Genomic DNA, 27,878 nt, shown 5'->3' with positions numbered 1-27,878 from the left:
CATGGCAAATAGATGGTGAAACAATGGAAACAGTGACAGACTTTATTTTTTTGGGCTCCAAAATTACTATGGATGGTGACTGCAGCCCTGAAATTAAAAGATGCTTGCTCCTTGGAAGTAAAGCTATAACAAACCTAGATAGTGTATTAAAAAGTAGAGATATCACTTTGCTGACAAAAGATCCATATAGTCAAAGCTATGGTTTTTCCACTAGTAATGTACGGATGTGAGAGTTGGACCATAAAGAAGTCTTAATGCCAAAGAATTGATGCTTTCAAACTGTGGTGCTGGAGAAGACTCTTGAGAGTCCCTTGGACAGCATGGAGATCAAACTAGTCAATCTTAGCGGAAATCAACCCTGAATATTCATTAGAAGCACTGATGTTGAAGCTGAAGCTCTAGTACTTTGGCCATCGGATGCAAAGAGCCAACTCACTGGAAAAGACCCTGATTCTGGGAAAGATTGAGGGCAGGAGGAGAAGGGTACGACAGAGGATGAGATGGTTGAATGGCATCATCAACTCAATGGACATGAGTTTGAGTAAACTCTGAGAGATAGTGAAGGTCAGGGAAGCCTGGTGTGCTGCAGTCCATGGAGTCACAAAGAGTTGGACACAACTAAGCGACTGAACAACAACAATAAGGTGATGGCCCAACCCCTGGTGAGTTGGGAGATGACTAGAAGTATCCTGGCCCACCCTGCCTGGGAGTCCTGTTCCAAAGGAAGGCCAGCTGACACTTCAAGCACCATTGTGCAGATGGCATCATAGCACCAGCGGCCAGGGACCTGCCTCCATAAGCCCCATATCCAAAAGCCCAAAGCCTGTGTGAGGCCTTTGGAATTGTAGTGCCTAGGCAGAGGTTGTGGGGGCCTGTGGCCTCTACTGCCTGCATGGGTTCATCTTCCCACCCCACACAGAATGACACCAACCCACCTTGCAGCTGCCAGGCTCAATATCTGTATGGCTCCTGCCACTGCACAGTGGGGCCAAGGTCCCATGCCTCAGTGTGAGCAGCCCTCTGGTGTAAGGCATGCTGTGTCTTGGGTGTGATGTGTCAGGGCATGCATGCTGTGGGATTTGAGGACTGAAGACATGCTCTTGTGAGCTGCGCTGGCTGTCACATGTAGGGGAACATTCTGTCCAGATGGGGACCCTTTCCAAGGCAACCCCTTCCCTGTCTGTTCAGGCCTGACCATTAGACCCTCTGTATCCGCTGGACTCCATACCCCTACCTCCAGTTTTCTGTACTTCTCACAGTTCTCACAGGTTGTCCCAGGAGGCATATACGTCAAATCCAGGAAATATGAGTGAGGCAGGGCTGGAAATTGTAAATGCAGAGCAGCAGAACTTGGAGATGGAAGCCATTTCACTTCTTAGTCACCTGCTGCACATGCAGGACACCAGCACACACCTAGTGTGTTTGGTGTGTAAGGAACACAGTCCTGCTTTCTGTTACAGACAGACTTGCTGCAAAGCTTCACCTGTATCTCGGACTACTCTCTGAAGGCTGGTCCAGGGCTTGCTCTGTGGGGAAGACTCCTAGCCCTGTCTGTGGCTGGAGAAGTCTGCGTGGAAGGGTGGGAAGGTTGCCTCACTTTATAGTAAGCAGGCTGAGCTGAGGGGCTCCTCCCAGGTCCCTCCACCAAAACAAGCTCTCAGCTGGCCACCAGCTTCCAGCCAGGCCAGTGAGCCTGCCCGTCTCCTAGGAAAGCTTGACCTGAACTCTGGTGCAATAGACAAGGGACATTCTTCTCTGCCAAGAAGTCACTTCAGAGGCACCGAGAAAGCAGATCTGTTGCTTTTCCAACCCCTGACTGTGGCAAAGGAGGGAGAGAAGGGAGGTCACCTAGAAAGTTCTGGAACACAGTCTGTTTACCACATGAGTATGTTTTCCATTGAAAGAGAATGCTGCTGGGTCACAGAGGAATCAGTGGGGACTGAGCCCACATGACCTCCTGGAGCTTATGTGGTGCCGGCAGCAGGCCTTGGGCCTTCATACACACACCTCGGCCACCGAGGAGATGCCACAGGGATACCAATGTGGCAGGTCCCTCCAGCCACATCGGCTTCCCTTTTGTTAAGGTACTTAATCCAATCACAGAAGGTACCGGGCACAGTCCTTAACAGACAGCTGCCTGTCTGCTGTCAGAGCTCTACCAAAGCTCCCACAGACACTTCTCTTCCTAAGCTCTGTGGGGTGCCCCGTTCTCAGGAGAAAAGTCCTCTTGAGAGCCAGTGTGAAAGGGTTCCCAAGTTGCTGTACCAGTTAATGAGTTATTTGCTCTAAACAATATCTTGATAAAGGGGAAGGATGAAGTTAGCTGCTGTTGACTAAGGAGAGACAGCGTTGCCAGGGAAATGCTTCTAAATGGAAAGAAACAAAAGACAGTCATTAGGTTTTGTGCGACTAGGGAAAGCATCGTGGAGAGTGTACCTCTGACCATCTTTTGTGTATATGATTCGAAAGAGAGAGGCAGCAGCGAGTGTGGGGCCCGGGAAAGGAATCTTAACAAAGCTCGTGGAGGCCACTGTTTAGGGGCACAGAGCAGAGCAGTCGTCCTGGGGGCCCAGGTCATCCGGGCTGCCCCGGAGCTCGAGCCAGGAGGGAGCGAGGAGGGCCTGAGGCCCAGGCTGGGCCGTAGACCTTCCAACCTGGGAGTCCTGAGATGAGGAACCAGGGGGGCTGCTGGAAGCAAAGACAGAGCAGGTTGGATAAAGTTGTGTCTGAACTGAGCTGGCATTTTAGGGCAGCTTTCCTGGCCTCAGTCAGTATATAGGGGCTTTTACTTTTTTAAGTCTTGCTCTGTGTTATAAATCTCTGCTTCTCCTCAGCAGTTCGAAATGTTTACTCTGAACTAAGCCCTGCGTTTTAACACGAGTCATGTTTTAATAGGAAAACCATCTTTGATGGAATCAAATGCAATCCCTACTTTTTCCCCACCAGCCAGAGGCCTAGGACGTGCCTTTGCAGGCAGTAGTGACAGGCAGAGTAGCTTCACACTTGGCACAGCAACCTGGCCTCCATGTGACTGGTCTTTCAAACCACTGCCCATACTCAGGCGGGCAGGCTGCAGAAGACCAGGCCCTTCACTCCATGCCTCACCTCCAGCTCCATCACCTGCAGTCTGAGAGCCCTCGTTTGGAGCCTTTCATCAGGAACTCGCCCCATTGTTAATGCCGGCCCATTCCCATGCCTCTGGAGCTGGTGAGAATTATTATTCTGGGAACAAGAAGATCTAAAGGCCCTTGGTTCTCAGGTTAACAGGAGACTTGCCATTAGGAACGGGGAGTAGACTTCCTTCCTGGGGAGGGCAGAACTAGGGCAACCAAGCAAGGAAAGCGTGTGAACACGGCCTGGTGGCAGAGAGACTCCTGAGCTCAGCATGCATGGCCTTGAGTTCCTCACCAGGTACCACTGTTTTCTACGTGGGAACATCTGCCATCCCCAGGCCTTGGTCTCTTGATCTGTGAAGACTGAAATTGTCTCTATACAAGACCCTGGAGGACATTAAACTGACTGCATTTGAGTTCCCTGCATTTCTAAAACAGCAGCAGAAGGGAGTGGGCTCCAGGGGGAGAGATTCTGTGATTAGCTCTGGACTCTAACTGCCATGGACTCTGTGAGTGGGGACTTGAGCCCTGGAGGAAGAGCAAGGGAAGGTGCTCCAAAAGGAGCACGGAGGCCTCGTTGCTGCTTGGAGACTCGCTGCAGGCTGGGCAGGTCTTTTGAGGAAGATGGACCACAGCCAGGGTCCTTCACCTGACAGCCCTGGGTGCAAACCCCTCCTTGCTTATTCATTCACTTGCTTATTCGTCAAACATTCACAGAGCAGCCATGATGGGCCCTATGCGGATTAAGCATTGAAGATAATGAGGAACAAAAAGACGTACTTGTACCTTCCCCAGCCTTGGGATCGAAGGAGACGGCTTGTAACCCTTCACCACAGACAAACACCCGGTTATCCATTAAGGACAGGAGGGGAAATGGGCTCTCTGTGGTCCAATCTGAGGCTTAGCAGTTGGCCACTCTGAGAGAGGGACATGAGTCAGCCCCAGCCTGGGGAAGGGCAGAAGGTCAGGAGAGAGAGCTTGACTTGTTTAAAATGATACCAAGGGAGGGTGGGAGGAGCCACAGTGGCTTCACCAGATCTACTGCTCAGGGTCAACACTAGCTTTGTGACCCTGGGCCTGACTTAACCTCTCAAGCCTCAGGTTGATTATATATAAAACAAGAGCGATAATATTCTTATGTCAAAGGCTGTCTAATGTGAGGATTAGTGAAATGTTTATAAAGCAGTGAGCACATGGCCTGGCTAAGGGCAAGTACTGTTACTGTTTTAGGGATATTCTTTAGTCCAAAGATGTGTGCAGGGTTAGCAGACTTTCTCCTCACTGGAATGGTAGTGCTGGGCCTCCTTCGAAACGCAGTGCCCAGGGTGTGTTGATGACGAGACCAGCATCTCTGAGAGAGCAGGGTGGCCCCTCTCTGGCTACTCCTGGTCCCCCGGGGCTTGCACAGAGCCTAGTGAGCCTGCTTGAACCTTCTGCCTAGAAGAGTGGACACACAGGGCAAGGAGGCATCCTTTCCTCCACCTGCCTACATGGCACTGCACTGAGTCTCACAGGTTCCTTCAGCTCTTGTGGCTAGACCCCACACACATCAACCCTGGGGGAGCCCATCGGAGCTTCAGATAGGAGCTGCTCTTTGTCTGTCTTAGCTCTTGGTGTGTATATGGAAGGGGGTGACGGTGGTAGGCACAGCTCCAGAGAAGTGAAAGGCTTCATGGGCTAGCCCAGCCAAACCCCATTTCCCCTCAAGGGAACCTGAGGCCATGGTCAGCTTAGCCCACCCTCCCCCAGAGCTCTCGCAAAGATTCCCATTCTTTGTTTGCATTCACCTCAGCCCTAAGAGCGTGCCTGTACATGGGGCTGAGCAGGGAGCTTCAAGGTGACTGGGAGTCACAGAGAGATACAGAGACGAGAGAGAGAGAACTGGGTGGGCTGGTGAGAAGACAGGAAGATAATGGGAGAAAGTGAGGCCCTCTCTAGGGGGAGCATTCAAGACAGGAATGTTTTCTTCCCACCCCCCACAGGATGGCCACAGGGCTCCCAGGCCCCTCCTTGGGGGTTCCCTGAATGCTTGCATCTGTCCCCTTGGGAACAAACTTGCTTCCTTCTGTCCCACTCTCTGTCATACATGAACGATGTAAAAAGCACTCCCCACCCCCACCCGGAATCCTGGTAGCGTTCAGAAATAGAATGGTTGTACAAGAATTCTTTCACAAGGAGGAAATCCTGCCATTTGTGACAACATGGATGAATGTGGAGGACAGTGAAATAAGCCAGACACAGAAGGACAAATACTGTATGATACCACTTATATGAAGAATCTAAAATAGTCAGAGAAGCAGAGAGTTGAATGGTGGTTGCAAGGGGCAGGGGGGAGGCAGCTTGGAGGAATTTGTCAGAGGGCACAGAGTTTCAGCTCTGCAGGATGAATGAGTCCTGGAGCGCGACTGCCCAGCACAGGGCCTGTAGTCAACAGAGCTGCATTGTGTGCTTCCAGATTTGGTAAGAGGGGAGATCTCGTGGTAGTGTCCCTAGGAAATAATATACATGATATAAAGGGCGTAAGGAAACTTTGGGAGGTGATGCGTATGTTTATGACCTAGATTGTGATGATGGTCTCATAGGTATATACTTACTTCCAAATTTGTCACATTGTGTATATTAATTACATACAGATTGTGTATGTCAATCATACCTCAGTAAAGTGGTTAAGAAAAAGAAAATTAAGAGCAAATAAAACAATTTTTTTCCACAAGAGCTTTTTTTTTGTTTGAATATGTATTTTAAAATAATCATATCCTTAATGAAATCTTCCAAAGTCTCTTTCTGGAGCCAAAATTCCACTGATCTGACAGTTGGCATAATGAAAAAACCCACACTGATTTCATCTATGATAGTTAGTGCAGAAAAAGGAAAACAATAACCAGGGTCCATCAGCTTTAAAAATATAAACCTAAAATAGGGTCATGCCAGGAAGGCAAAGATACATTCAACAACCTGGATGAATCTTCAGGTAACTGTGTCGAGTGAAAACAGCCAGTTTCAGAAGGCCCTGAGTGCGGTTCCATTTTTAGACCCTTCTTGTCGTGACAACATTAAAGCAGCGCAGAACTGAGTAGTGCTTGTTGGGGCTTAGGGACGAAGCGGAATGGGAGAGGAGGGGTGTGGCTCTCAGGGGGCTGCACGAGGGCAGCAAGCTCCCCCGCACCTACCTCTGTGTCCTGGCAGTGATCATGTCCCAGTTCCCAAAATGCTACCACTGGGGCTAAGGCTACATGGAACCTATTATAATTTCTCACAGCTAGCTGCATGTAAATCTACAATGATCTCAAAATGAAAAGTTCAGTTGAAAAAAATAATGATCACCAAATTTAAAATCAGTAGACTTCCCTGGTGGCTCAGATGGTAAAGCGTCTGTCTACAATGAGGGAGACCTGGGTTTGATCCCTGGGTCGGGAAGATCCGCTGGAGAAGGAAATGGCAAGCCACTCCAGTTCTATTGCCTGGAAAATCCCATGGACAGAGGAGCCTGGTAGGCTACAGTCCATGGGGTGGCAAAGAGTTGGACACGACTGAGCGACTTCACTTTCACTTTTCTCAAAATACCCAATGATGAATTTCAAACTGCACAAAATGTATATGAACAAAGGGCTAAAAAATACTGAGACACATTACAACTGATTTGAACACATGGATAAATCTCTCTTTTTGGCTAGGAAGTAAAAAAATATTTGTAAAAAAAGATAATTCTAGGTTAATCTAAATTGATTGTAGTTTCAGTAGAAATTACCAGCAGAATATGGATGGCCACACACATTGTTTTTTAAATCATGCAAGCTGATTCTAAAATTTATGTGAAAAAAATGAGCATGTAATGTAAGTCCTATACAATTCTTGAAAGCACCTGCTCCAGGAAAGCACCAGGTTTTAAAGATTACCCATTGTCCTAAGTAGTCTAATGAGAATGCAACTACACTTTTTTCTGAAGGTGATTTTACTCATTCGAACTCCCCTCTTCATTGACCTTGTCAAGCACTTACTGTGATAAAGATGAACTGAATGACTCATCATGAGGTAGGGCATGCATTTAACGAACGCTATATAGCCTTACATATGTCAGCACCATACTGTGTGCTTCACATTAGTCATTCATTTAATCTTCTCAGTAACCCTCTGTGGAAGGCGCTCTTTCTTATTATCCCCATGTTATAAATGGGAAGACGAAACGGAGGTTAAATGACCCACCCAAGGTCCAGCAGGTAGGAAGCGGTGCATTTGCTGCGCTGTGGCTCTAGAATCTGCTCTTAAGCACTACTTTTTGTTTACAGGGCAGTAAAGGAGAGCACCCAAACCAGGAGGGCAGGGGATAGGGGCCATGTTCCTCTGGGCCAGTTTCACATGGGTGAGGCTAGAAAAACCACATTGGTACAGGTTACCTAGGTTAGATAAGGAAACCGAGTCCCTGTTGTCCAGGTCATGATGTGAAACCATTTTGACCTGCACTGGTTATAACATCACTCCAACTATAACAGTTTATCATGCCCATTATTCTCCTTGGCCTGGGGAAGGGAGGGACTGGCTACACCTTACAGATTTTTCTTATTGCCATTCTTTTCCTGTTCGAATTAGGCTTATTTACTTTTTTGAGTTACTGAATTCAGTTTTCATAAGATGCCCTGAAATTATGATCATACATGAGTATGAAATGGCCCCCTACCCACTACTGACCCTACATGGGTCAGAGCCATGACCTCTGGGCATCCATTGTCTGGATTCGGCTGTGTGAGCCTGGAAGAAACAAGTGCTCCTGTTCCCTTACCTTATTAGTTGCCAATGCACGGACTCAATTATAAACACTCCAGGCTTCCTGTCCAACTCAAGAGCCAATCCTGTGTCTAGAGCGATTTGGTCTGAGGCCATGCCATGGATTCCGTGGTTGACTGTACTGTGTGAAATGTGGCTTCCTCTTCTGAGTTAGAGAGATGAGGGAAACTCTGTTGTACTCATAAGTATATCATAAAGTTTGAAAGTCAAATAACTGAGTCTGGCTCATCATCAGGCCCATCAGCAATCCATAAGACAGTCTAGAAATGGATACACATTAAATGAGAGTTTGAAATATGATAAAGATGACAATTTAAGTCAGTAGAAGATGATGCATTCAGATACTGTTGGGATAACTAGTTAGACACATAGAAAATAAATTGAATTTAATGACTCCTTCTATAAAAATAGAGCACAATTTAAATGTAAAAAGTGAAAGCTGCCCACTCTCACCACTTTTATTCAACATAGTTTTGGAAGTCAAGAGAAGAAGAAGAAATCCAAATTGGAAAAGAAGTCAAACTGTCACTGTTTGCAGATAACATGATGCTACATACAGAAAACCCTAAAGATGCTTCCAGAAGATGAATTGGAACTCATCAACGAATTCAGTTAAGTTACTGAATACAAACTTAATATACAGAAATCTGTTGCATTTCTGTACATTAACAATGAAATATCAGAAACAGAAATGAAAGAAACAGCCCCATTTACTGTCACATCCCTAAGAAAAAAATACGTAGGGATAAATCTAGCTAAAAAGGCAAAAGACCTTTACTCCAAAATCTATAAGATGCTGATGAAAGAAATTGAAGATGACCACAAACAGATGGAAAGATATACTGTGTTCTTGGATTGGAAGAATCAATATTGTTAAAAATGACTGTACTACCCAAGGAAATTTACAGATTCAGTGCAATCCCTATGACATTTTTCACAAAATGAGAACAAAAAATTTTAAAATTTGTATGGAAACATAAATGATCCTGAATACACAAAACACTCGAGAAAGAATTACAGGGCTGGAGGGATCAGCTACCCTGGCTTTAGATTATACTACAAAGCTGCAGTAATCAAAACAGTGGTACTGGCACAAAAACAGACATACAGATCAGTGGGGCAGGATAGAAGACTCAGAAACCCATGCACTTACAGAAAGTTAATCTATAACAAAGGAGGCAAGAATATATAATGAAATAAAGATAGTCTCTTAACTCGTGCTGGGAAAACTAGACAGCTGTGTGTAAATGAAATTAGAACATTCTCTAATACCATATAAAACTCAAAGTGGATTAAAGACCTAAATGTAAGACTATAAAACTCCTAGAGGAAAATACAATAAACAACAGAGGGGCTTCCCTGGAGGCTCAGCTGGTAAAGAACTCACCTGCCAGTGTAGGAGACACAAGAGATACAGGTTTGATCCTTGGTTTGGGAAGCTCTCCTGGAAAAGGAAATGGGAACCTACTCCAGTATTCTTGTATGGAAAATTCCATGGATAGGGCAGCCTGGTGGGCTACAGTCCATGGGATTGCAAAGAGTTGGACATGACTGAGTGCACATACAGAGGAAAATATAGGTAAAAGCACTCTTTGATATAAATAACAGCAATATTTCTTTTTGGATCTGTTTGCTAGAGTAATGGAAATAAAAACAAAAGTGAACAAGTGGGATTTAAACTTAAAAGGTTTTGCATAACAAAGGATATCATAAACAAAATGAAAAGACAAGTGTGGACTGGGAGAAAGTATTTGTAAATGATGCTACCAACGAGGGGTTAATTTCCAAAATACGCAACAGCTCATACAGTTTTATATATATATATATAATATATATATAAAAATACCAAACCCCATCAAAAATTGGGCAGAAGACCTAGATAGACATTTCTCCGTAGAATACACACAGATGGCCAACTGACACATGAAAAGATGCTCGCTGTCGCTAATTATTAGAGAAATGCAAATCAAAACTAGAGTGAGGTATCACCTCACACCAGTTGGAATGGTAATCATTAAAAAGTCTATAAATAATAAATGGGGGTGTGGAGAAAAAAGGCCCCTTCTACACTATTGGTGGGAATGTCAATTTGTGCAGCCTCTATGAAGAACAGTATGGAGGTTCCTTAAAAAACTAAAAATAGAGCTACCATACAATCCTGCAGGCCTACTCCTAGGCATGTATCTGGAGGAAATGCTAATTCAAAAAGATACATGCATCCCAGTGTTCACAGCAGCATTATTTACAATAGCCAGGAGATGGAAGCAACCTAAATGCCCACTGACAGATGAATGGATAAAAAATGTGTGTGTGTCCATGTGTATGTATATACACACACACACACACACACACACACACACACACACACACACATACATATACAATGGAATATTACTCAGCCATAAAAAATAACAAAATAATGCCATTTGCAGCAACATGGATGGACCTAGAGATTATCATATTAAGTAAAGTAAGTCAGGACTGGAAAAGGTCAGTTTTCATTCCAATCCCAAAGAAAGGCAATGCCAAAGAATGTTCAAACTACCGCACAATTGTACTCATCTCACACGCTAGTAAAGTAATGCTCAAAATTCTCCAAGCCAGGCTTCAGCAATACATGAACCATGAACTTCCAAATGTTCAAGCTGGTTTTAGAAAAGGCAGAGGAACCAGAGATCAAATTGCCAACATCCGCTGGATCATGGAAAAAGCAAGAGAGTTCCAGAAAAACATCTATTTCTGCTTTATTGACTATGCCAAAGCCTTTGACTGTGTGGATCACAATAAACTGTGGAAAATTCTAAAAGAGATGGGCATACCAGACCACCTGACCTGCCTCTTGAGAAACCTATATGCAGGTCAGGAGGCAACAGTTAGAACTGGACATGGACCAACAGACTGGTTCCAAATAGGAAAAGGAGTACGCCAAGGCTGTTATTGTCACCCTGCTTATTTAACTTAAATGCAGAGTACATCATGAGAAACGCTGGGCTGGAAGAAGCACAAGCTGGAATCAAGATTGCTGGGAGAAATATCAATAACCTCAGATATGCAGATGACACCACCCTTATGGCAGAAAGTGAAGAGGAACTAAAAAGCCTCTTGATGAAAGTGAAAGTGGAGAGTGAAAAAGTTGGCTTAAAGCTCAACATTCAGAAAACGAAGATCATGGCATATGGAATCCCATCACTTCATGGGAAATGGATGGGGAAACACTGGAAATGGTGTCAGACTTTATTTTTGGGGGCTCCAAAATCACTGCAGATGGTGACTGCAGCCATGAAATTAAAAGACGCTTACTCCTTGGAAGGAAAGTTATGACCAACCTAGATAGCATATTCAAAAGCAGAGACATTACTTTGGCAACAAAGGTCCGTCTAGTCAAGGCTATGGTTTTTCCTGTAGTCATGTATGGATGTGAGAGTTGGACTGTGAAGAAAGCTGAGCGCTAAAGAATTGATGCTTTTGAACTGTGGTGTTGGAGAAGACTCTTGAGAATCCCTTGGACTGCAAGGAGGTCCAACCAGTTCATTCTGAAGGAGATCAGCCCTGGGTGTTCTTTGGAAGGAATGATGCTAAAGCTGAAACTCCAATACTTTGACCACCTCATGCGAAGAGTTGACTCATTGGAAAAGACTATGATGCTGGGAGGGATTGGGGGCAGGAGGAGAAGGGGATGACAGAGGATGAGATGGCTGGATGGCATCACTGACTCGATGGACGTGAGTCTGAGTGAACTCTGGGAGTTGGCGATGGACAGGGAGGCCTGGCGTGCTACAATTCATGGGGTCACAAAGAATCGGACACGACCGAGCGACTGAACTCAACTAACCTATAAAGGAAAATAATTTGAAAAAAATGTGTGTGTGTGTGTGTGTGTGTGTGTGTGTGTGATTGAATCACTTTCACTTTGCTGTATGCTTGAAACTAACACAACACTGTAATTAACCATGTAGCAATTAAAATTTTTTAATGTGAAAAACAAGATGGCAAAAGAAAACACAGGAGAACTTACTAAAACAATCTCAGTTTTTTCAAAATTTAAGACAAGAATCTCACATCACAAAAGACTGCCAAGGTTGACTATGTCAGAATTTAAAAATTCTGAAGCCCATAGGGAGAAAATGGACCAAAAACTTGAACAGCGTATGAAAAGAAAATGCATCTGGCTTCTGACTCACAGAAAGAAACTCAACTTTTAATAAAATATAAGAAATGCAAAACAATAAACAAAAGCAAAAAAATCCTCAAATTTAAAAGTCCTGCCAGCAGAAAAATCTAGAAGCTAAAAGATGAAGGAAAATTGGGATAAAATGTTTTTAACATGTAAGGCAGAATTCCTATAAATTAGTAAAAAGGGATATTAAAAAAATAAAGGTATGGAGAAATGGTTCACGGAGAAGAAAAAGCAAATGTTTACTGATTTAAAGAGATAAACACCTCATTTACAGTAAAAGAAATATAAGTGGAAACTCCAGTACACCATGTCTTATCAACCAAAGTAATGAAGGTGGAAGCTGTGACTACTAGTGAGTAGCAGTTGTTGGTGAAGGTGTGGGAAGACGGGCATGTTTGCACAATATCCACAGTAGTATAAATGGGCACGAGCCTTTATTTGGTAGTATCTTATCAAAACATGTACAAATATCTTAACCTTGCTGGAAATGGGGGACAGTGGGCCTCTTGAAGTGAATGCACTTATAATGGAGACCAACATTTCATGAAAAATAGATTTGATTGGGAAGTTACCTTGAGGAGTAGTAATAATAGTCTTGAAAATCATATTGTCCTATATATACATTGTCATAATTGCAGATAACTCATTAGAAAAAATGCATTGAGAGAGGTTCTGATGGAATGTTGTAAGATGTAGCATGACACCGCAGTAGGGCACCTCTCACTTCATAATGGACTCTGGGAGCACTTTCACACAGAGGCTCAGTTTTATAGAAGGTAGGGCTTCATGGCTTCACCAAGGGGCCACTCTTAATCTTTTATTATTTCTTTTGCACCCCTTTGAAATGGTTTTCTAGGTATCAGTGTTGCTTTTCTCTTCAGTTGGTAAATGCTTTAACTCTGCCTAATTGTCTAATCTCTGAAGAGAGATTCTTCAGTTTCATTTCCCTTAACTTCATGAAATCTCATATCTTGACAAGGTTTACAGTTCTTATTCATAATTTACTTTATGTTGTCCTTATTTGATAAGAGACAGCCTAGGTGACTCAGTCAACAGAGGTAGAACAGGCATAAGATGGGTAGGGAGAAACGACAGTGTTCAGTGGGGAGGGACGTTTCAGAGGGACTAATTTCAAAATCAGGCAGTTCATTAGTGAATATTTGAATGGTTAATGGCTGTCTTTGGCTGCCCTATACATCCATCAATAGGGGACTTGTTCCATACATTATGGCACAATGGAATGCTCTGCAGCTGTTAATAAACAGGAGAAGCACTAGATGTCTTAATATAGATCCCTCTTCAGAACACACAGGCATCTTCTCTCTGAACAGTGCACACTGGGGCTGCGTGCTTACAGAGAAATGAGAGGGCTCGCTACTGAAAGCTGGAGGGTTTCCTTACAGCACGATGTCCACAGAGACAGGGCCCCTGCCCAGTGCCCTGACCAGGGCTCCGTTCTCTTCAGATGCCCTGGGGTTGCTTCCTGCCCAGACCATCAAGCAAGGAACTGTTGGCCACCTCCTGCCAGCTGCAGTCAAGGCAGTGTTGCCCTTGAAAATGCTCAGGGCCTTCATCAGGCTTTACTGAGTAGCCCATCTGTGTATTCTTTGATGGAAGGCTCACTGGTTAACACTCAACATGATGTCTTCAGCCTCCTCACAGGCCTCCCACCCCGCCACCTACATGCCTTTTTCAGGTGGCTGGGTCCCCGTGTTCACCAGCAACAGAACCGATGCCACAAAGACTAGTGCTGCCAGGAGCACAGTCCCATTTGGGGAAAGCCCAGTCCAGTGGACTAAGAGCAGAGACCACGTTCTCTCAAGGATCCTAGAAGCTCACTCACGAGAAAGCAGTGCTCCAGCTGTCACCTGTTCTTGTGTGTACCCAAACAATGCTGCAGGATAAAGGTGCCCCTCAGGAGCACTGCCCCGTGATAAACCAAGCTTGTCTGGGCAGCTCAAAAAGAAGTCTGGCATGCCTGTATGAAGTCAGAAAGGCAGACTGCAGCTAAATAATATATGCTACCACTTGTGTGAAAAGGAGGTATATTATGAGTACGTTTGCCCAGATAACACACTGAAAAATACAATGGGGAGCTTGGACAGCAGTAACCTTTAGGGAAGGAAACTTAGGAAGTCAGGGTTGGGGTGGGGATAACCTGATTTTTTGCCATTTTCCCTTTGTATACTGCATCTGTTTTCCCTAGCATGTGTAAAGCTACGTTATTATTACTTTTTAAGAGCAACATCTTAATAGGGCAAGAAGGGCATGCTGCAGTTCCTGCAGAAGTTCTGCCAGGCTGTGACCGAGCAGCCCCCGCTGCGGGGCCGGGCTGGTGGGCTGTGGAGCGCGGTGGCGCAGTGCTGTGGGCTCTGGTTCATGTCCCTCCGAGGAGCAGGGCTGCTCCTGCACAAAGAGGTTTTTGACAGGGAGAGGCAGAGCCCGGGTGAGAGCAGGGAGCGCCCCCGCCCCCCTCTGATGGGAAGGGGTGCCCTCCACCCGTCTGCAGACCGACAAGGCTCTCCTAGGAAATGAAATGCTACATAGGTTTTGTCGTCATGGAAGTTTGCGAGGAGTGATTTTTAGAGGAGTGGACGCCGTACATGTTCTGACTGCTGTGTCTCATTAAAGGCTCACGTTTTTATGTAATTTTCTTCCATTTTCAGGTAATCTTTGATTTTGATTAGTGTGACAGTGACAGTGCTTAGTACATTTTCTGTTGAGTCGCCTAATATCTGTGTTAGTCTAAATATTTTCCAGCCCATATTCACATTTTAAACTCTTTTTTAAACTGCAGCTTAGACCTCATTTTACATTCAGGCTTTATGCTGCTGAAACACTGCTCTGGGGGGGGGTGGTGCACGCTGTATTCACTTCTGAAGCCACGCTGCTTGGGAACTGGCTGGGTCCTGGGTTTTCCGGGGAAGTGACACAGTGTTGACCTGGGAGGGGGCCCTGATCTCTCCCTCTGGGGAGAAGAAAGAGAGAGACGTCCTGGCTGGTGACCCTCTTGGGACATGCGCACACCCACCCTCTCCAAGGGCTCTGCCCTGGATGTCCTGGCCCCCGCCTCGGTGTGGGGAGGCCTGGATACACCGTTGGCAGAGAAGCTGGGCGGGATGAAGCCAGCCCAGCACCCGCCACTGTAAGAGGAAACGAAGAGAGACAGCTCCAGTCAGCCCCAGGAGCGGGGCCTGGAATGGCTCTGCAGCTGGAGCGAACACAAAGGACTTTTCAGACCCTGCAGCCAAGGTGCCCAGGGAGCTTTTTTTTTTTTTTTAAACAGCTATTAGGGTGACAAGTCTTTCCAAAGGCCAGCAGTTGGCGAGCATTTCCAGGAAGCTGGTCTGGCACCAGGCTGGGATTGGAGCAACTTTAACGAGTTAACTTCAGAAGGAAGGAATCATCAGGAAAGGTTTAAGGTTCAACAAACTTTTTGAATTATTTTGCAAAAGTCCTGGCTTTCAGATTCAAAGGCATGTTTTGCTGTGACTGTTTTAAGCCAGAGCCTATTTCAAAGGCAGCACAGCCTGCACGTTTCTGATTCAGCCGCCCCAGGTGTTTGTCTTAGCTCCTCCGGATGGAGGAGCAAGTGCCATCCAGTGCCGGGAAATACTGGGGTCACCTTACACATCTCATCAAACATCGCTCCACCCACGTGCCTCTCCCTCTGCCAGCCCCCACGGCCCTGTGTGCACACGCGCGCACACACGCGCACACCTTCCCCAAGCAGGAAGCTGTTCTTTGCCAAGAGCGAATGGAATTCAGATTTCCAGAGGGTGTCCTTGGCCTCCAGCTCCACAGCCGCACGCTGAAGAAAGGTCCTAGTGTGTGTGGTGGGGGCAGAGAGAGAGGGGCCTCCATCTCTGCTCACGTCTATCTCGGCCCCAGGAAAAACCCACAACTGGCTGCACTCTCTTCAGCCACACCCGGCCTCGGTCACATTCCTTCCCTTCCTGAGCCCACACTGGGTGGCCCCGGCAAACCAGCTCCCACACCTTCCTCCCCACCAGCGGGGAGACCTAGGCCAGGCCCTTGTGGGGAAACCAGCAATTGCAAATGAGGCGCCCGCGCACCCCAGGTCTGAAGCCACCAGAAATCACGGAGGGGTCCTCAGAGCTGCACATCCTGCTGGGGCCCACTGTCACCTACGGGGTGGGGGCGGTGGTGGGGGGACCGCACGCCCCGCCCTTTCCCGGCACACCATGGGGCGGAGCTCACGCCGAAGGCCCTCTTCCCTCCAGCTTGTGCTCTGCTTGCTGTGAGCTGACACTGCCCCCCCCCCCCAGCCCAGGGTCCCTGCACACACACAGCAGAAAGGAGCCGCTCTCTGCAGCCTGAGCCTCTCCAACCCCAAGGTCGGCCTCTTCAGGAGTTAAACATTGACAGGCAGAGCCCAACAGCAACCCCAGTAAATGAGACAAGTCCGTGATCAGCCTCACATGGTGGGCTGGGTGGTTACACTCAGCTTCCCGAGTCACTGGGACTTGCACCTGTGTGGCCAGGTGGCATCAAACGGAGAGAGTGATATTTCCACAGGTCATCAGAGTCAATGAGGACTGTGATGAGCAGCAGCATTTATGGCATTTTAGGGGCCCAGTGCAGAGGGAGGCCTGGTGCCCCCGCAGAGTGTCCATTGCTAAATAAAGATCAAGCTCCACTCTCCTCAGACCGTGCCCTTCGTGTGCTCACAGGACTGTTTTCATAAGGGGTGGCCTGCGTTGCTACCTGGGGAGAAGGCCACAGTTTTTCCCCCTGCACCTGGAGTCTCAAGTTGGGCTTCTGACCTTTCTCACAGCTGTCTGACCCTCCTGCCTGGTTTGGGAAAGGCACCATCCTTGTCTTGGCCTTACCCATGTGGGTCTCCTGGATAAGTATGAGGTCCTGAGGTGGCCCAGAGACTAACCTGGCTGTACTTTCTGACCCCGAGTTTCAGTGTTTCTCTTGTGCTGACTCGGCTCCACCAACCTCTCCTTCTAGGCCTGGCCTGCAGCAGAGTTAACTGGGGGACGCTTTCCTGTCCCTGGGTGTGGGGGAAGCAGAGAGCTAATGGGCAGGGCATGGCCAGGCTGAAGGCCTTGAGTGACTGGGGCACGGGGCTCAGGAGAGTACCCCAACCAACCCCCTGGGACTGAGGTCACTTGGCCCAGGTGATGAAGGAAGTTGGCCGGGACCGGTGTGGGATGGAGGCAGGGCCCACTCGAGGAGACAGGCTGCTTTGGGACTGCAAAAGAGCATAGGGTTCAGAGTTCGGAGCTGAGCGCCTACCTGGCTCTGCCAGCAGCTGAGCAAGGTCCTCTGTCTTTGGTCTTGGGGCTCCCGTTTCCCACACTTTCCATCTCCTGACATCTGCAGGCATCTTTTCCCACCTTAGACCCAGACCGTGTGGTCTGACCAAGTCCATTTCCCAGTGCATGAGACAGGCCAGTGATGGAGGGGGGCCTGTTAGCACCAAGCCTTCAGGCACTGCCACAGAGCAAGGGGTCACTGGGAGAGCATCTCAGGTGAGGCCCTTGGAGTCCCTGTGGACAGTCCTGCCCCTGCTGCTTGCACACACACTGCCCCAAGTTCATTGAGGCTGGGAGCCAGTCTTTCTGAGCATTGCTCCACCTGAGGCAGCCCCAGCTTATGACCCTGGCCTTGCAGCCAGGCCCCTACGAGCTTCCACCTGGAGCCCACACACCCAGCTGGGGGTTTCATGTGGCAGTTCAAAGAGAAGAGCAGGAAAAAAAAGCATTCAGGTGTTTCAAATGGGAAGAGATTCAATTTAACTTCACAAATCTGGACATGAACCTAAAGAAAACATTGAAAAACAAGCCCACCTATGAAAGGCCCAAGAGAAGAGATTAAGTAGGGAAAGAAAGGTCCTCTTGGGCCTGAGGACAGCTGCCCCATCCCAACCCAGGAGTGGAGACACTGGGCCCCCATGCAGACCGAGCTGGGCCAGAGGACACACCCAGGGTGTGCTCAAGGGATGTAGCCAGAGGTCCCAGTGTGCCCTTGCCCTGAACTTTATACACAGATACAGAGGTCAGCTGGGTAAAGCCAAGGACCAGCAGCTGGCCGCCCAGAGCTGCCCGCCACCTCTTCAGGGGCTGGCTCTCTGAGGGCATCAGTCTTGCCCATAACCACAGGTGAGGCTATGGGGAGGAACGCCGAAAGTACTGTGTGTGTAGCCAGTGCCCTGAACAACCTTACATACCCCCTCCAGTCTGCAGATGTCTTCTCCTGCTTTGTGAGGCCACTCTGCTGTGTGCCCCAGTTTCCCAGGGGGCACAGCTATGGCATGAGTGGTATTCTGAGTGCAGTGTAGTCTGATCTTGTGTGATGGCCCAGTTCCAAGGTCTTGGAAGACAAATCAGGTAGAGTCAACATTACCTTTGAAAATTCTTTGAACTGCCCCCCACCCCAAATTCCCTTCTCAGAGCTTGATGTAAACCCCTACTAAGCTGTTCTTGTGCTGACTGTAGTGGAAGACCTTGCCTGTGAATGCCGAGGGTATCCCTGCTCTGCACCACGATCCTTCCCTAGCTGTTTTCACTGTGAGCCTCCGGGGCCACTGCCCTCGTGAAGAGAGCACTTCCTGGGAAGATCACAGCCATCGTGGGGTCACGGCTGGATCTGTGGGGAGGGCGGGATGCCGTGGCCGCCAGACTCAGGTTGGCCCTGGACTCCTGTCTCCCTCTGCCTCCATCTTTTCTTCCTCTTCCCTCCACCTGGCACTCCCAGAGGCAGGCCCGACCTCTACCTGCTAGCCAGTCATTGCCGAGGACACCTGCATTGTCCCAAGAGGGCCTGTAAATCTTAAAGAATGAATGCTAGATGGAGGGGCGCTGGAGCAGCCTGAGAAGCCCTGGCACTCTGGAAGGCCAGGTCAGCGCTGCCCCAGAGTGGTCTGCAGGCCTGGGTGCCCCTCACCCTCCCAGGGTGGTGCCAGGTTCAAGGTGGCAAGATCCATCTTTCCATGAGTCAGGGGACTGACTCACCAGACCTCCTCTGAGGGCCCCACCGAAGACTCGAGCTTTGGTCTCAGCTAGCTGCAGTGTCCCCTCCCACCCCTGACACGAGACATGGATGACAGGGGCTCACCCTCTGCTAAGCACCTGAAAGCCACGTGGGCTGTGAACACCACCCCCACACTGGGGCCATGCTGCCTTTGAGCCGCTCAGAACCTGAGCGCTACCGTGGCGTCTTCCTTCCCTGCCAAGTGCGGTCCTGGGCGAAGGCAGGCCTTGTGCCTGCCCTGGTCCTTGATCTGCTTGAAGATGGATGTCATCCTCAGCAGGTGAGCCCAGCTGTGATGAGAACAGAGGGCAGAGGCACGCTGGGCACTTGTGGCTGCTCTGGGGTGTGGTCCTCTGCATCCCCTCCAAGAGTGGAGTGAGAAGAGCAGGTGTCGGGTTTCTCCCTCCACCGACAGCACAGCTCATGAGCCCCGTGCCCTGGGGTGAGAGACAGTGGATTCTGGCTTTCTAGTTACATCTGATGCTGGGAGAGATTTAAGGCAGGAGGAGAAGGGGACGACAGAGGACGAGATGGTGGGATGGGATCACCGACTTGATGGACATGAGTTTGACCAAACTCCGGGAGATGATGAAAGACAGGGAAGCCTGGTGTGCTGTGGTCCATGGGGTTGCAAAGAGCTGGACACGGCTGGGCGACGGGATGGCAGCAGCAAGGCGTGCCTCATGAAACCAGGGCGGCGTGTGGCGGTGGCACACCGCCCGCTCTGTGCCCGCGGGGGTGGGGCCCGGCCGCTGCAGAGGCTCTCAGGCCACGTGAGGCGTCCCCGCGGGGCCTCTCAGCACAAGGCGGCATTTCACACGGCCTGACATCTATCACACGCTTTCCCGAAGCAGGCACACAGCTAGATGCCGGACCCCATCTCTTTGAAGGCTAACACCAGCACCATGACATGCGTCCCTCACGTCTACAAGAGGACACTGAGGCTCAGAGAAGTGAGCTGACTGCCCTAGCATCCCACACGCAGGAGGAAATGGCCCAGGGTGGTCAGAGTTCCCTGGCGGGCAACGTTCCCAGGCTTGGTAAACCCATAACAAACACCAGCTAACAAGGAATAACTCTCCAACAAAGGCATGCTTGGCCACTGCCCTGAAAACTACAGGACATGGTAGAAGAAATGAAAGAGTTCCTTAACAAATGAGGGACACATCAAGAGCACAGTTGTGAAGACTCAGGGTAGTAAAGCTGTTTGTCCTCCCTATCTAGATAGGGAGCCAGCCTACCTATTAGAAGTTTCCTGTGGAGACTGGCACGTGGATGGATAGAGGTGCCACACAGAGACAGCCACGCAGGGCAGGAGAACTGGCTGGAGCTTGCATGACCAGCTATCCAGAGCTGGGATCAAACTGTACTGACAATGAAACAGCCCTGGCAAGAAAAACTATAAAAATCTGACCGATGAAGTGCATAGGATCCACAAACAGCCATGTGTAGACCGGGAGCTGCTTTATAATGGTGCTTATCTGGTAGGGCAGTGGAGAAGGGCGGTCTTTTCAATAAAGGGTGCTGAGTCAAACTGGATATCCAAATGGGGGAAAACTGCCTTGACCTCAGCCCCACATTGGATGGAAAAATTGATTCCAGGCAGATTGCAAATCTACATGTGAAAGGTGAACTAATAAAATTTTAGGAAAAAAACAATTATCTTTATGACCTTGGAGTAGTCAGAGTTTCTTAAGGAGGATACAAATAGCAGTCACCAGAAAGGAAATGTTTGATTAACTGGATGACGTTAAAATTAAGACCTTGTGTTCATCAAAAGACACCCTCAAGAGAGGAAAAGGGCAACCCGCAGAGGGAGCGGTGTTGCTTCTTTGGAATGAACATACATGTATCAGACCAGCGACTCATGTCCAGGATGAAGAACGCCTACAAATCAGAAGAAGAGGCAACCCAAAAGGAAATGGGCCGCCAACATGGGCATTTTACAAAGGACAGTAATCAACTAAATAATAGCAACGTGAAAAGGGCTCAGCTGCGTTAGCCACTGACTTTGTCGTTGTTAGTCACTAAGTTCTGCCCTGCTGTTTGTGACCCTGTGGACTGACCATAGCCCTCCAGGCTCCTCTGTCCATGGGATTCTCCAGGCAAGAATACTGGAGTGGGTTGCCATTTCCTCCCCCACCAGATCTTCCCGACCCAGGGACTGAACGTGCATTGACAGGCAGACTGTTTACTCCTGAGTCACCAGGGAAGCCCATAGCTATTACTGCAAGTTAAAAATCACAGTTTGATGCCATTAGACACCCGCCATTGTGTGAGAAGTGCAAGGATATGGAGCAGCCAGAATGCCCTGCCACCACTGGTGGCAGTGGACACGTATGCCCACTTTGGGCAGCTCTGAGGCCGTGTGTACTCAAAGTCAACAAGCTCATCCGATGACCTGGCAACATACTCACCAGAAGGCAGCCCACGCGTTCCCCAAAGAGCCTAGACAGAATATTCTCAGCAATGATGATAACAACGCTGTACTGGAAATGGTCCAAGTGGCCGTCAGAGGAGAAGGGATAAAGGAGGGGTAGGCCCTTCACACAGCGGGGTGCCAGCCAGCCAGGGGAGAGGGAGGCCCCACTCTCTTCAGCCAGACTGTGCAGCTCACAGGGAGTCAGACATATGTGTGTGCACTGTAGGAGTCTATTGCTGGAAAGTTCAAGAACAGGCAGAGCTGGTCCTGTTGCTGGGAGCCGGGACTTGCTTACTCTTGGGTGTTGGTGACAGGAAGGGGGAACCTAGGGGCTTCTGTGAGGTTCTGTTGCCTCACTTGGGGGCTGGTGTCACAAGTCCCAGGGGGTGAGAATGCACGGGACAGTACCCCGAGATCTGTGTGCTTCATACTTCAACTAAAAAGTTGAAAACAATGTCCTCTATATAAGGACACGCCTTTTAACTTGAGAGATGGACAGTGCAGGCCTGCAGAGGGGCTGGGTCTGCCCTAAACTCCTTCCACCCCTGGCTCAAGGGATCCCCACCTCAGGCTTCCTGATCAGGCTGCCCTGAGACTCAGTCTCCCCTTCCAGGTTCAAGCAAAGCATAGGAGGAACTGTGGGGGACTCCCTGACAGTCAAAAATGTCTCTCCATCAACACCAGTTCCATTTGTGAAGTCCTCTCCTCCCGCCGCCTCTAGGGTGTGGGCCTTCTCTTCCTTAACATCCTCCTCAACACTGCCCATGGTCCATGCCGCCCTTGCTGCGGACCTGTGTCGCAGAGATAGCCGAGCGGGCCCTGAACGTGCCGAGGCCTGGGGTTATCGATGGCGCCTAAGGCAGTAAGAAGTCCCCTTGCTTGCCTCTGGGCCTTCCTCCCAGACCATGGGCCCACTCCCCAGGGTAGCCAGCCCCAGCCGATGGGCTGCATTCTCCTCTCATGCTCACAAAGGAAGTGAGGCTCCCAGAGGTTGCGGGGCTTAGGGGCCGGCCCACAGCTGGGCCAGGACTGGCTGGGCGCCAGATGAAGGGCATCCGATCTCCAGTCCCTCGTTGTTCCCACTGAGCCACTCCGCCTCGCTTGTAATTTAATTAGGAGAACATTTAATCCCCCCGTGCATTTCGGAGACAGCTTTGCGCCTGGCCGGGGCTGTGAGGCTCTGACGGGGAGCCTGTGACTCATGCAGCTTTGCACAGCCCTCCCGGGCGGGCTCCCACGGGGCTTCCTTGGCACCTCGTGCAGACAGAGGTGGTCTGGAGCTCCAACAAGAGGACACTGGTCTGGAAAGACAAACTAGCCTCATCTGTTCCTGGCAAGCCCCCTCCTTTATCCCCCTGGCCGCTGGCCCCAGCAAGGCCTCGCAGTCCTTTCCCACCACGGTTTGCAGGGTGAGAAACAGAGCAAGGGGCTTGGGCGTTCACAGGCGCCGTGCCTGGCGCCCCCGGGGTCCATGGGTGTGGGCTGCAGTGGGCCCTGGGTGTCTCTGAAATGTCCCAGGCAAACCTGGTACCGCCAAGAGAGCTAGTACCCTGGTCCAGGGAACGGAGTGCGGGACCAAGCCTTGTGACATTTGCCCTTGTTTCCAGAAGGCATGGGGCTGGCCCTGGCCTCGCTGACAAACGCAGATTTCAGGAGACGTTAGCAGTGATGTGGATGAAAGCCAGGCCACAGCGGCCTCGCTGGAAAAGAGAAACTTGAACGTTTTGGCGTGAGATTCTGCAGGGTCCAGGAGAAAGTTGAAGACATGGAAATTCTAATTAACGCACGCAGGGCTGGTTTTGCTCAAGGATCTCAAGGCTGTCATGCCGCAGGAGGCCTGCGAGTCCATGCTCGCCGGGCGTGTGCGCGTGTGTCTGCACTCACGGTCACCTGGCGGGTGTTCTGTGGGGCCCCAGCCTTGGCCCCGCCTTCCCTCTGCCTTTCTTCCCTAGAAGGTTCTTGGTCTTCCCCATGCCTGTCTTGGTGTACAGGGTGCTAACCAGACTCTCCCCCTGCAGAGCAGGACAGAGGGGTGGCTGGTTAAAGAGAGCTGGGTCCTGCCTATCCGGGAGGCCATGACAGAAGAGACGAGGGGCCCTTCTGGAAGACCAGAGACTGGTGTGCGCACAGAGGGTCTGGCTCTGGAACCACCTGCCGTGGGTATCCACGTGCAACCACCGGGGTGGGTGTGAATGCCAGGCCAGTCCTGGCTGACTCGGCAGCTGTGGGGAGGACTTCCCAACACACAGCCTTGGAGCCCAGAGCCACAGATGCCGACCCAAGGCCAGTCCTGACCCAGCTACCCTGGCCCTGCATCTAGCAGCACTGAGGCGCCCACAGCCCCTGCTTCATCTCTTCCTTGGGAGGTGCTGGCTGGGCCCTGGCTGGGGGACCCTGTCTGCTTTGGGGCGGGAGCCATAGTCCTGGAGCTCTAACAGCCTGGGGCTTGAGGGGTGCCAGACAAGGAGAGGCCTGGGGGAGCCACACATGAGGGTCCTGGTAGACAGGTACCCCGAAAGAGACCCAGGTCCCGAACAAGGGTTCAGGGAGCCGATACAGAGGGCCTCAGGGGCTGGAGGAGGATGTGGCAGCCTGGCCTGGGGGCGTCCTGGGCCTCCTTGAAGGGAGGAGGGCTGTGAGGACGCTGGAGAAATGAGTGGGAATCTGATGGCTGCTGATGAGTGACAGGGATGTTCCAGGTGGGACAACATGTGCAAGGCACAGGGATGGACATGGGGTGGCCCTCCCCGCAGTGGGCAAGAGCCCCTAGCAGGGTTTCCCTATCCCCTGCCCCATGCCCTAGATGCCTTGTCTCCTGCCTCACACTTCCTCCATGGCAGCCTCGTGGCAAGGCTCAGGGTGGGGGCCCAAGGGCAGACGAGCTCCCTTGCATCTGCCTGAGAGGTGTGGGTGAGTCTGTGGCCTGGCTCTCCAGAGCTGTGAGTGGGCCCGGGGGCCTGCCCGTGGAGCTTACGTGGCCAGAGCCACTCTCTCTCCCTAGCCCGCTGGACCCTGACCCCAGCTCGCTGACGACTCCTAAGGTTGCACCAGGCTGGCTCACTGACCCCCAGTCCCCTGACCCCTTGCTCCACCAATGGCCAACAGGCCCCGGAAAGAGGAGCTTCGCCCAGCCCCAGGGACCATCCCGTAATCAAGGCTGCAGTGACCTCACCTCCCTGGGGCCCCGCGGGCGGGGAGAGCTTGAGATGGAAACAAAATGTGTCTTTATTTATGCTTTTAATTTGAATTCTGGAACTGTCCCAACATGGTAATACATTTAACATTCAGTCAAATGCTGAAGAAAAATGGATCTGTTTTTCAGTAACTGCCTCCCACCCACTCTGGCCCCTGTGAGACCCCTGTGCACATCCCCAGTCCTTTGCACACAGTCCAGGGTGTGCATCTCTCTCCCCTGCATGGAGTCCATGGGTCTGAGCTGCCTGCAGGAGCTGAGACGGGTCCCCAAGCCGCTGGAGCTGAGTTTAATTAGGGGCATCAATCAGCAGGCAGGCTATGCGGGATGCAGAGGAATGCGGCCCGGCGTGGACACTGAGGCCTGGCCATCTTCCCCCCACTGCCCTGCAGGCTGCTGCAGCCCAGAGTAAGCGTGGTGCCCATCACTGCTGCCCCCTTCCCCTGCCATGGTGGGGGTGGCGCCTTGGCCCAGCCCTTAGCCCTAGGATCCCAGCCCAGCCCTAGGGGTACCTAGGATCTGAAGTCCCACTGCCACCTCCTGCACTGTGCCTGTACCCCACCTTCCCTGGGCTCCTGCAGGCAGGACCCTGACCTTTGTGGACAGGGACATGCAGAGCCCTTGCTGTCTCAACCTTGACCAGATCACAGGGCCTGGAGGAGGCCTTTCTGCTGCACTCTGTCTTTTCAGCCCAGCCTTCACTGCAGACCCCTCAGTCCAGCACCTGCCTTCCCCTGGCTCCTCTGCAGGGTCTGTACTAGGAAAAGCCTTCACAGGTTCCAGGGTGAGGACCCTCCTGGGGAAGGATGTCCTAGGTCCAGCTAGCACTGGAGGGAGCCCCTTCTCCTATAACCAACGGACTGCACCCAGGGAGTGATGACCCTAGGACCACTGCAGGCTGTCTGGTTGATTATGCCCCAGGCCCACGGCAGGCAGAGAGCTTGGGGCTGTCAGGTCAGACGGCCTCTGTCCTGGAGGAAAGAAGACAAGGAATGGCCAGGTTCCTCTGACTGTGCAGCTCAACCAGCTTGAGTTGCTTCCTGGGGCTCCCTGGGCAGGTGAACCACCTCTCGCCTCCCTGGAAACCTTGTCCCTACAGATACCAACACACATGGACCTCTCTTCAAAAGGGGCGACCAGGCAAGGCAGCTGTGAGCTCAGATTTATGCCACCTCAGCTCCCAGTCTTTCACCACCCTCACCCTGGGCCTCCCTGCAGCGGCCTCATAGGGCCCTGGGAGCTGGTGAAGATTGCCCAGCTAGACGGATGATGGGTGACCACCCCGTCCACCCGGGGTGCGACGCCTTGTATGTGCCTTGTGGGGCTGGGCCACAGGTAGGAGGGGAGGAAAAGCAAGCTCTGATAGGAAGAGAGCGCCAGGAGGACAAGGAGGGGTCGCTGAGCAGTACAGCGAGGGTCCTGGGTCCCAGCAGGCTCTTGACTGTCCCTGCTCTAAGCAGGCCCTGCCACCTCTACTACAAACACCAGCCACAAAACCCTGACTTTCACAAAACACTTTGGGGTCTCCTGTGCCCCAGAGCAACAGTTAGAACTGGACATGGAACAACAGACTGGTTCCAAATAGGAAAAGGAGTACGTCAAGGCTGTATATTGTTACCCTGCTTATTTAACTTATATGCAGAGTACATCATGAGAAACGCTGGGCTGGAAGAAGCACAAGCTGGAATCAAGATTGCTGGGAGAAATATCAATAAGCCTGTTGATGAAAGTGAAAGAGGAGAGTGAAAAAGTTGGCTTAAAACTCAACATTCAGAAAAAGAAGATCATGGCATCTGATCCCATCACTTCATGGGAAATAGATAGGGAAACAGTGTCAGACTTTATTTTTTGGGCTCCAAAATCACTGCAGATGGTGACTGCAGCCATGAAATTAAAAGACGCTTACTCCTTGGAAGAAAAGTTATGACCAACCTAGATAGCATATTGAAAAGCAGAGACATTACTTTGCCAACAAAGGTCCGTCTAGTCAAGGCTATGGTTTTTCCTGTGGTCATGTATGGATGTGAGAGTTGGACTGTAAAGAAGGCTGAGCGCCGAAGAATTGATGCTTCTGAACTGTGGTGTTGGAGAAGACTCTTGAGAGTCCCTTGGACTGCAAGGAGATCCAACCAGTCCATTCTGAAGGAGATCAGCCCTGGGATTTCTTTGGAAGGAATGATGCTAAAGCTGAAACTCCAGTACTTTGGCCACCTCATGCGAAGAGTTGACTCATTGGAAAAGACTCTGATGCTGGAAGGGATTGGGGGCAGGAGGAGAAGGGGACGACAGAGGATGAGATGGCTGGATGGCATCACTGACTCGATGGATGTGAGTCTGAGTGAACTCCGGGAGTTGGTAATGGACAGGGAGGCCTGGTGTACTGCGATTCATGGGGTCGCAAAGAGTCGGACACGACTGAGCGACTGAACTGTGCCCTAGATTCGCAACAGGCCTCAGCCAGGGAGTAAGCTGGCACCCTGCCTTGGAATGCCAGTGACCTGCATCTGCCCAGAGCTCCTGGTTCCCAGCACGAGTCCTACCTCTGCCCTTGCCCACTTACCAAGTGAGCCTCTTGGGTCATCTCCAGGATGGGCCCAGAGTTCAGAGCCCTCCTCCCAGGGGTGGCCTGGAAGCTTGCTCCAGTGCCGAGTCCACGAGGATGAGTAACCCCTACTTTCCAGCCCCCTGTGTGGCTCTCACTGCACCTGGGCATGCTTTCTGTGTGTGCCCTGCCATCCACAGGTGCTGTCAAGCTCCTTGTGAGCCTGGGGGGGCCCTGTCAGATCATGGTACCACCTCGAGACAGTCCTGTCCCCCTCTCGCTCTGGCTCCCCGGCCTGGCCAGTCCTCAGGTTACAGAGCAGCCAGGAGGCCCTGCAGTTGGGGTCCTGACTTACTTAGTCATCTGCAAGGCAAAGGCCACACCTGGCAGCAGCAAAGGCAGCCAGCCTGGGGCCTCACCTCGAGAGAGATGCACACGATTAGAACGACCTGGAGACCCCGAGTCCGGAGAACCAGAACACACTTCACTGACTCCAAGGAGAGAAGGAAAGAAGGCCAGCAAGTGACTCTCGGAAGGACGGTGAGCACCGTGCGGACATCCTGACACAGACAGACATCTCCAGGGGAATCCTCAGTGGGGCAGCAGGCAGAACGGCCCAAGTGTCCCGCTGCCCCAGCACAGGC

At 50.5% G+C, this 27,878-nt stretch overlaps 1 protein-coding gene across 1 annotated transcript in view; it reads right to left on the bottom strand.

The window, feature by feature from the left end:
• Positions 1-27,878, bottom strand: part of KCNQ1 (potassium voltage-gated channel subfamily Q member 1) — a 376,324-nt gene that overhangs the window by 163,008 nt on the left and 185,438 nt on the right.

Source organism: Bubalus kerabau, chromosome 5 (assembly GCF_029407905.1).
Source record: "Bubalus kerabau isolate K-KA32 ecotype Philippines breed swamp buffalo chromosome 5, PCC_UOA_SB_1v2, whole genome shotgun sequence".
NCBI lineage: Eukaryota > Metazoa > Chordata > Mammalia > Artiodactyla > Bovidae > Bubalus > Bubalus kerabau.
The sequence above is the reverse complement of the archived record's forward strand: the minus strand, read 5'-3'. Positions and strand labels throughout refer to the sequence as shown.